The 9172-nt window shown below is 31.4% G+C and overlaps 1 protein-coding gene across 1 annotated transcript in view; it reads right to left on the bottom strand.

The window, feature by feature from the left end:
- Nucleotides 1-7864, bottom strand: part of LOC145268213 (vitamin K epoxide reductase complex subunit 1-like protein 1) — a 61906-nt gene extending 54042 nt beyond the window's left edge. Inside the window, exon 1 of the mRNA XM_080123512.1 lies at nt 7725-7864. The gene's annotated coding sequence lies outside the window, so the exon portion shown is untranslated. The remainder of the gene's footprint in view (nt 1-7724) is intronic.
- Nucleotides 7865-9172: the final 1308 nt, after the last annotated feature.

The following is a 9172-nucleotide window of genomic DNA, read 5'->3' as shown; positions in this document are numbered from 1 at the left end:
AGGCACAGGAGGCGGCAGCACAAGGAGACCAAGCAACTGTGTGGGAAATTTAAAAAGAGTACAGATGGCCCAGTCAAGAACAAATAGGGAAAACTGCTGACAACTGAAAAAGAACAAAAGGAGGAGGGAAGTCCTCAACCAACCAACACCTGAAGAAATAGCTGACATTCCAGAAGCTGAAGAGGAACTGGATAATACCTCCCCCACCCCCCAATGGCAGAGGAGATCATAAGTGCCATCAAGACCCTGAACAATGGCAAGTCACCAGATCCAGACAACCTTGATTTAGAGCTATTCAAGACAGACCCTGAGCTTGCAGCCAAAATTCTACTACCACTGTTCACAGCAATATGAGAAAGTGAGAAAGTTTCTGAGGACTGTAACAAAGGTGTAATTGTCAAGATCCCCCAAAAAGGGGCGTTAAATGACTGTAATAACTGGAGAGGGATCACTTCTCTTCATGCCAAGTAAGATCCTGGACAAGATCATCATAAGAAGAATGTCAAACTGAGAAAAGAACACGCAGGGTTCAGAAAGCACCGAGGGTGTACAGACCAGATCTTTGCACTCCGGAACATCATTGAGCAGTGTACAAAGTGGCATAGACAACTATATGTGAACTTTGTTGACTTTGAAAAAGCCTTTGACAGCATCCACAAAGACAGCCTACGGAACATCCTATAGCACTATGATATCACCTGATCAAGAGCTTCTACAAGAACTTCAGATGCTCGGTCGGGTACAGCAACACGTTCTTTGATGTGAAAATGGGTGTCAGGCAGGGATGTGTGATGTCAGTGGTTCTCTTTAACCTGGTCATCAATTGGGTTATGAGAAGGACAACAGAGGACTCCTCAAGGACAATTAGATGGGGTCTTTTCTATACTCTTGAAGATCTGGATTTTGCTGACGACCTGGCACTACTGTCCCATACACACCAACATATGCAAGAGAAAAACATCAGGTTGCAGACATTTGGGCAACAGTTTGGACTTAATATTAATGCCAAAAAAACAGAGACAATGACATTGAACGTGAATAGACCAACTCCAGTTTAGGTGAATGGAAAGGACTTGTGCCAGACAGACAGCTTCACCTACTTGGGCAGCATCATCAGACCCGAGGATGGTACAAGGGAGGATATACAAAGCAGATTGGGCAAAGCAAGGAGTGTGTTTAAGGGAATGAGCAGCATCTGGAGATCTGCGTAATACAATCTGTCAGAGCTGCGTAGTATCAACGCGTTCCTATGTGGATTGGAATGTTGAAGAACAATGGAAGCAGATTTCATCAATTTTCGATCCTTCCACAACCCTAACCTGTTTCCGATGAATACACAGGATATTTTGGCCTGACAAGATCCCCAATGAAGATTTACTAAGGAGATGCCATCAAGAAGATATGGGCCTAATCATCAGAAAATGGCGATGGATTGGACACGTTCTCTGGAAAGACTCACAATCAATCACAAGAAGAACAGCATTGCAATGGACCCGAGATGGCAAAAGGAAGAGAGGAAGGCCAAAAGCAACTTGGAGAAGAACGGTGGAAAGGGAGAGGAAATCTATGCAGCATTCTTGGGGTTCACTGGCTAGGCTGGTTCAGGATAGGTAGAGGTGGAGGGATTTGTTGCTGGCCAACACACCACTGGGTGTAATGGATGATGATGATGATGATGATGATGATGATGATGATGATGATGATGGTGATGATGACGACGACGATATATAAGAGTAAATTGAAAGTGTAGTATATATGAAGTTAATAGTTAAAAAAAACAAAAAAAACGTGAGGTACTATGAAATAATTTGGATCATTAAAAAAGAACCAATAATAAAAGAAAGGAAAAGATACGGAAGATAGATAAGAAAGTGAAGAAAGAAGGAAAGAAGATAGAAACAGTAAATAAAGAATATGGAAATACATATACAGGATGTCCAAAAAGTCATTGAAGGGTTTTAAACTTAAATAGATTCTTATTTTTGATGATATCTTTCTGTAATTTTAACACAATCTTTGAAAAGAAAATGCAAAACTCAAACAATCTTTATTTATGAAAAATAATGTCTTTTGAATGTTGCTTATTTTCAGCTTCACATATTTGTGCTCTTTCCAAAACATTATTATGCAGATTGCAGAATCTCTGGATTATGATTTAACTCCCTTATTTCCGGATATCTTAAAGAAAAAGTCTATATTATTAAACTTCAAACCCTGCAAAAAGTGTGAGTATCCTCTGGATGTGATTAGGTCAGTTATGCAAAGGAAAATAACTGAGTTGTTTTTAAATTAAAATTCAAACAGTAAATAAATGTCTGATATATCTACGTTTATCGTGGTTGGGAACAGTAAGTGAGAAATTTGCCAAGCAAATCAGCTCAACAGTGCAAAAATGTTGTTTTGCTTCAAATATGCGTGTTGTGTCCTCTACAAGAATGCTAATGCCATCCTCTCAAAAAGATGTTCTATTTGCCCCATCATAATAATAATGTAATTTACAATTTTGCATGTAGTTGTAGTGCCAACTATGTGGGTCGAACGACATCGAGATTGGATGGAAGAGTCTAACAGCACGTACCTACCAAAATCAGAAATGGGACATACCAAGCAACAGAGATACTTGCCAACAAATATGGATCTTCCATAACTGACCATCTCATTAAAAATCTGCCATGTGCAGCAAACTTCTAAAGGCCTCCTAAGTTTGAGTGTGATTTGTCTTTATGATTTTCGAAAAATATCATGCTGTTACTTTAGTTTAATCACTTTCCCACTCCTCCCCCCTATATAACAGAACACAACATAATTTTATTTTAAATGTACATATTTCCGATTTCCCCTTTTTAAAATCCCTCACTACAGCTTTGAGAAAGTGAGGGTGAAATCAGTCAGCTGACCCCCCTCCTTTTTTTCTTTCTTCTTCGCCCTTATTCTTTATTTTAAAACATATTTTACCTTTAATCATGGATTATAAAACTCTTCCCTTCATGATTGCAATATTTAAATTTTGTACCCTCCAAAGAATCATGAAATTATATATATATATATATATATATATATATAGTGTACACTCTCCCTCAAAAAGATGTGAAAAAATGCTTTGCTAATGTTCATATAAATCATAAAATTACATCATATATATCTATATTAGCATGGGTACCCCGCATTGCCTGGGTTGACATGAAGTTCCGTTTGGAACACACCTACTATACTAATCATTTTCATCATGGGCAATGTGGATACCCCCACAACAATTCCAAAACTAAAAGAACGGATAAAAACAATGTAATCGCCCAAAAAAAGAAGTATGTGATACCCTCTCCACCAGATATTTCAGCAGAAGGGCTACAAAGAGAGGAAACTATTCTTCGGATATTGAGCACTGGAAAGGACCCCCCCCCCCAAAAAAAATAAATAAATAAATAATTAAAAATAAATTATTACAACTTTTGTTTCAATCGCAAAAAAAAAAAAAAAAAAAATTAGCCAAGTAGGCTAAGAAAAATGAAGATCTACCAAAAATTAATTGCAAAAACAATTAAATGAAAATTTTCGTTATTTTATGTTTCTAATGTAATCCCCCATAAAAAAAAACAATTGATTTTGTCATATTTTGAGGTTCATTTTGTTTATAAAATTGTTAGGTGAAAGTACAGGATGGTCTCATAAAAAGTAATTAAATTTATCATTATTTTATGTTTCAAATGTAATTTCTGTCCCCCACCCACCCAAAAACAAACAAATTGTATTTGTCATGTTTTGCCCTCCCCTCGATCCCTCGATCGCCAAACTTGAAAAAATGGCTAGAGATGACATTTCGTTGAACATTTAGTAGCTAAAAAGTGGGTGTTCATTTATCAAATTTATATAGAAAAGTGATCCCCCACTCTAAAAGGTTAATTTTCTTTTTTTCAAAATTTCTTCTTTCATATTATTTATAAAGGCTGTTTAAACGTATTAGGCCAAAAAAAAAAGTAGGTCTTCATCTTTTTATTTTTTTTTTTTTTTTAGGAGTAAATGGTGCTGGGTCACATCGTAAAAATTGACCTTTTTTTTAATTAGAAAGTTAAGTTTGTAATCGATGAGATTAATGTGAAAAAAGAAAAAAAAGTGTAAATGATGGAATTTAGAGGGGGGCAGTAGATCTTTATTATTTTTTTTTTTTTTAGGTGTTAAACGACGCTGGTCACATGATAAAAATTTACCGATTTTTGTATAGCCATTTAAAGGATAATAAAAACAAACAAATGAAATCTTTTCAGTTTTTAGTAAGTTTTTTTAGGTTTGTTTTACTGTACACATAGATTCGAAAAAGTTGTCACAAAACAAATATATAACTGGATATGTTTTTAGTGTTTATATTTAATGTAACATGTTCATTCATCTCGAAAAACATACAGTGTTTACCGATGTATTGGAAAATTTAAAATGGCAGCCGACTCTCTCTTTAAGGCGGTAAGTTTGGGGAAATGAGTTATAAATAAAAAACCAGACAAAATACTGTTAGAAACTAGCTCAATATATGTTACCATGACATAGGCTGACATATATTCAGCGGGTTTTTAACAGTATTTTGACTGGTTTTTTATTTATAACTCCTTTTCCCAAACTTACCGTCTCCGAGAGAGAGTCGGCCGCAATTTTGAATTTTCCAATACGTCTATAAACACTGTATGTTTTTCGAGCTGAATAAACATGCTACATTAAATATAAATACTAAAAACATATCCAGTTAGGTAGAAAAGTAACTTATCTTGCCTTTGATAACATTTATTTGTTATATATTTGTTTTGTGACAACTTTTTCGAATCTATGTGTATAGTAAAACAACCCCGTTTTTTTTTTTATATTTAAAAAAACAATAAAAACTAAACATTTTTCTATCTACACGGAATTATTTTTTCAAGCTGGAAACTTATTGAGATTAGCAAATTATTTTATTTGGTGAATAGTTTGTGTGTTTATGTTCGAAAGTTTCTAGGGGCAAATAACTCTAAAAAAAAGTTTTTTTAAAAAATCGATGTTAGAATAATAATTCCAAATAAATTAAATACGTTATCAATATAATTTTTGCTTAAAATTTATTAAATAATAATTTTAAATAGAACATTTAAAACAATTCTTTCGCTAGAAACATTAAGATACAACTATTTAATAAAACCATTTTTTCTTAATGTTATGCAAATAACATAACCTTTTAATTGTATATTTTTGCAAGTATCATGCTATATATAGAAATAAATGGAAGAGTAAAGTAAGTAAACTTTTATATATATTAATCAAATTGTGAATAAACAAACAGACAGACAGACAGGAATGCGAATTTATATATATATATATATAAGTGAGAATATGTGTGTAAGAACACTTCTCAACCTATATACTCAACTAATTTTTAATCTACAGACTTGAAATTTGGTATATAAGTTATTCAAATATGTGGAAAACTTTTTAATCAGTATTCATCCTGAAAAAAGGACTTCTAAGGGGTAAAAAAACTTGTTAAAAATGGTTCATGAGAGTCATTGGATTTTATTCTATATGCTATTTCACGATTGAATGAATGGTTCACATACAGATTCCTTATGTTAATATAAGTCGGTTTGAAAAAGCTAAGAACAGCATGTATTAACAGACCTTTGATCTTAACCAAAAAGGCCAAGCACAAAAGTGTTACGGACAGACAGACAGACCGACCGACCGACAGAGTGACTTATAGAGTCACTTGCACCTGACTAAAAATGTTAGCGACACGGTCTAGTTTCATTTTCTTTTATATATCAACACGTGGTTAAAATTTAACTTGATAAGGAACCTGTATTTGTTTGTTAAGCACTTGCAAAAGTTTATATATATATATATATATATATATATATATATATATATATATATATATATATATATATATATATATATATATATATATATATATAATCTTCAATAGTTTTATCATTTGGACATCAAAAAAATCATTTCATTTTTTTCCTTTTTGTTTTAAAAAAGAATTTCAGTTTCATTTGGTTTTGTTTTTTCTCATTTCATTTTAAAGAAAATTTTCGATTTTATTTGTTTTTTGTTTTGTTTTTTGTTTTTTTATCCTTTCTTTATCCGCATTTTTTAAAAACATTTTATTCGCTTTTAGCTTTTAAGTTTTTGCCATCAAAATGAATATTAATATTATCGATCAAGTAATGGGTAATGAATGAGGGAATTGAATTAAGGAAACGAGGGGATCGTTTCTTATTTTATAACCTTATTGTTTTAAATTTATTAACATGATTAAGAAATAAAACTCTTTTTAATTTAAGATATAAAAAAAACGGGTTTGTTTTACTATACACATAGATTCGAAAAAGTTGTCAAAAAACAAATATATAACAAATAAATGTTATCAAAAGCAAAATAAGTTACTTTTCTCCCTAACTGGATAATTTTCTAGTATTTTTATTTAATGTAACATGTTTATTCAGCTCGAAAAACAGTGTTTATACGATGTATTGGAAAATTTAAAATTGCGTCCAGACACGGTAAGTTTTGGAAAAGGAGTTATAAATAAAAAAAAAACTAGACAAAATACTGTTAGAAACTCGCTCAATATATGTTACCGTAACAAAGGCTGACATATATTCGGTGGGTTTTTAACAGTATTTGTTATATTTTTTTTATTTTTAACTCCTTCTCCCAAACTTACTGTGTGAAAGTGAGAGTTGGGTGCCATTTTAAACTTTTCAATACATCGGTAAACAATGTATGTTTTTCGAGCTGAATAAACATGTTACATTAAATAAAAACACTAAAAACATATCCAGTTAGGTAGAAAAGTAACTGACCTTGCCTTTAATAACATTTATTTGTTATATATTTGTTTTTTGGCAACTTTTTCGAATCTATATGTACGGTAATACAAATTCAATTATTTTGAAATTAATACATTTATTGTTTAATGTTTCTTAATTGATATGATTTAGAAATAAAAATAATATATTGTTAGTTGCGATTAAGTGAAAAAAAGAAAAGAATTCAGGCGGTGTCGGTAATATTTTTCCCTTTTGGGCGTGCAAGGGTTACAGGTTATTTTGCAACCTAAAATACACATTTGCTAGTGTAAGAAAAATTAGTTGGCAATGTTTATTTCTGTATTTTTAAAGTAATTATAAACTTTAAAAAATTTAAATAATGATAAAATTTTTCACAATCACAAACAAAAAACAACATAAAAATAATGGAAGTTCTCAGATCTAAGTATTTGAATCATTCTTCAATCTTCACGTAATCGAGTAACACTTCAAAGAAGCAAGCATATGGAACTTTTTTATGATAAATTTAGTTTTGCGTTATAAAAAGTATTTATTTAATTCTAATTCTATAATTATTTACACCTAGTGTTGTGTTGATGTACTAATTAATACTTCTTTGTGAAATCCATATACAAAATTTTGAAAATAGCCATTGTTTTATTTGTTATGCTTTGTTTTGTTTTTGTTTTTCGAAATAATTTCGATTTTAACGTTTTTAACGCCAAGCAGAAATGGATTAAAAAAAATAATAAAAATATAAATGATAAATCCTTAAGACAAAAACTAAACTATTATGAGATTATTTGCCGCAACTAAAACTTATGTTGTTTTGATTGAAATAAAATGATAAATAAAAACAATGCTGTTTTGATTGACATAAAATAAGAACACATATTTAGAAATTTCAATGGATGTTTGTTTACGCACCTGTTCTCCAGACGGCTTGACACTTTCAAGTGGTGACTGGTGAATGGTGATGCTTTGCTTGGAGCAAGGGGAATAACTCTCGATGGACTGTGAAATAAACTCTTGTTTTTCCTAAGTTTTCGTTTGTTGTTGTTTGTTTGTTTTTGTTTTGTTTTTGCATGTCAGAATATTTTGCCTTTTTTACATATTTAATTATTTTTATGGAAGCGGTGTGTTGTAGTGATTACAAACGCAAACTGTGTTTTCGGAATCTCTATTTCGCGTTCTTGCGCCAGAGTCTGTGCTGCTGCTGCTGCTGCTGCTTAAGCAGCACCTAGCAAAACTCATTCCAAATAATTCCAACATTTTTTTCTCTGCTTATTCCAGCATTATTTCCATTCTCCTACATGGACTTCCTCACAGAACTAACACAGTGACGGTTCAGAAGAAGGGGTTTGTATTACTGTACACATAGATTCGATAAAGTTGTCAAAAAGAAATATATAACAAATAGATGTTATCAAAGGCAAGATAAGTTACTTTTCTACCAAACTGGATATAATTTTCGTGTTTTTATTCAATTTAACATGTTTATTCAGCTCGAAAACCATACAGTGTTTGGCGATGTATTGAAAAATTCAAAATGGCGGCCGATTCTCTCTTTAACACGGTAAGTTTGGAAAAAGGTGTAATAAATAATAAACTAGACAAAATACTGTTAAAAATTCGCTCAATATATGTTACCGTGACATAACTTGACATATATTCGGTGGTTTTTTAATAGTATTTTGTCTAGTTTATTATTTATAACACCTTTTCCTGAACTTACCGTGTTAAAGAGAGAATCGGCCGCCATCTTGAATTTTCCAATCGGTAAACACTGCATGTTTTTCGAGATGAATAAACATATTAAATTGAATAAAAACACGAAAATTATATCCAGTTTGGTAGAAAAGTAACTTATCTTGCCTTTGATAACATTTATTTGTTATATATTTGTTTTTTGACAACTTTTTCGAATCTATGTGTACAGTAATACAAATCCAGTTTCTTAGTTATTTAAACAAGTAGGTTTAATTGTAGAATAGGGACTGTGAGAATATCTCACCCATTTCGCCCATTTTTTTTTTTTTTTTTTTTTTTTGATAAATTGTTTTTCTTTAATTCATTGGTGAGAATCTAACTTGAATTCAGTTTTAATTTCTGGTGAGTAACACTTTTTATTCCTGTCACTGCTCACCAGTCACCACTTCCAACCACAAACTTGTCTCAAGGTATTTACTGTCTGATTTAAGGATTTTTCATGGAGAATTTTAGAAAAATTATGGCTTTCGATTGTTTAAATTTTTAGCGTGTATTATTTTGTATTATTTTGTATTTTGTATTATTTTGTATTATTTTGTATTATTTTGTATTTTGTATTATTTTGTATCATTTTGTATTTTGTGTTATTTAGACTACATTTCTCA

This window comes from Euprymna scolopes, chromosome 43, assembly GCF_053919585.1.
Source record: "Euprymna scolopes isolate OS-2025 chromosome 43, ASM5391958v1, whole genome shotgun sequence".
NCBI classification, from domain to species: Eukaryota; Metazoa; Mollusca; class Cephalopoda; order Sepiida; family Sepiolidae; genus Euprymna; species Euprymna scolopes.
This window is presented reverse-complemented; position numbering and strand designations above follow the sequence as displayed.